Genomic DNA, 1,081 nt, shown 5'->3' with positions numbered 1-1,081 from the left:
GGTGTTGTCGCTTGCAGATTTACTTATACTTTTTCTTCAACCCTGAAGATGGGGGCGATACGTTCCTCCGAAACGTCGGTTAACACCACATATACACGGTGCCAAATCCCAGAAGACTGCTTTCTTCAAATCCATGTTAGTCATCTCCTAGGATACCACATAATGTTCCCTGACCATGAAGAAGTTCCGCATTTGTCAGAACATTAGTGCTCCTTCTGTATCTGTAAAATTGTACTGAGCACACCACACTGTGTAGAAGCATGAGTGGGGGAATGTTCCAACAGATGCATATGTTTCAGGCAACTGAGCCTGATTCAAAGGCATGTAAGAATAATTTCCTCCTTCCTCATGTAAGTCAAGGACTGCCACACCAGAGCACATGGCTTCACTGACTCCAATTTGTTATCCTGCATGTTGATCCGCATAACTCCAAATCCAAATGTGTCATTAGAATGACACACCTGAAGGCAGGAACACAGGCATCTCCTGAAGTGTCAAGTTTATTCAGTATACTTCAGACAATGGGCAATGTCCAGCATGTCCGTATAATGTCATACATAAATCTTTGCAGAATCATTACTTATCCTCTCACAGATCCGCTATATAATGACAACTCTCTCTTATTACATGGATACAGACTGCATCAATGTTCAAGAATATTACAATCTTCAACATTTACGGATGTTGGCTACCCTATGTTGTAGTAGTCACTGCACTAGATCGTCAAGGAGTATGTGGCAGATTTTTGCTCCTCTAGATTTTCTCTGAAATACAAGGGTAAGTCAGTAAGTAAGATACAAATGGATACGGAAATTAACCAATGAGAGAACTGATATGAAAAATGCTTTTATTTCTCAACATAATCTCAGTATACATTGAGGCACTTGTCCCATCATTTCACAATCCCCTGAAAATCAGCAACATAACATTCTTTGGGCTGCTGTCGGAACGAGGCTGTGACTTCCCTTTCTACAGCTTCATCATCAGGAAAATGTTCAGCTGAAAGTTGATGTTTAAGAGGGCCAAACAAATGGATGTCGCTTGCAGCAACGTCGGGGCTATACAGAGGATGCTTGAGAAC

General features: G+C 41.4%; 1 protein-coding gene across 1 annotated transcript in view; it reads right to left on the bottom strand.

Moving 5' to 3' along the window:
• Positions 1-685, bottom strand: part of LOC117283135 (zinc finger protein 271-like) — a 3,529-nt gene extending 2,844 nt beyond the window's left edge. The window contains exon 1 of the transcript XR_004514157.1: positions 462-685. The gene's annotated coding sequence lies outside the window, so the exon portion shown is untranslated. The remainder of the gene's footprint in view (positions 1-461) is intronic.
• Between the last annotated feature and the right edge of the window lie 396 nt (positions 686-1,081).

Source organism: Cryptotermes secundus, unplaced genomic scaffold (assembly GCF_002891405.2).
Source record: "Cryptotermes secundus unplaced genomic scaffold, Csec_1.0 scaffold1409, whole genome shotgun sequence".
Lineage (NCBI taxonomy): Eukaryota > Metazoa > Arthropoda > Insecta > Blattodea > Kalotermitidae > Cryptotermes > Cryptotermes secundus.
This window is presented reverse-complemented; position numbering and strand designations above follow the sequence as displayed.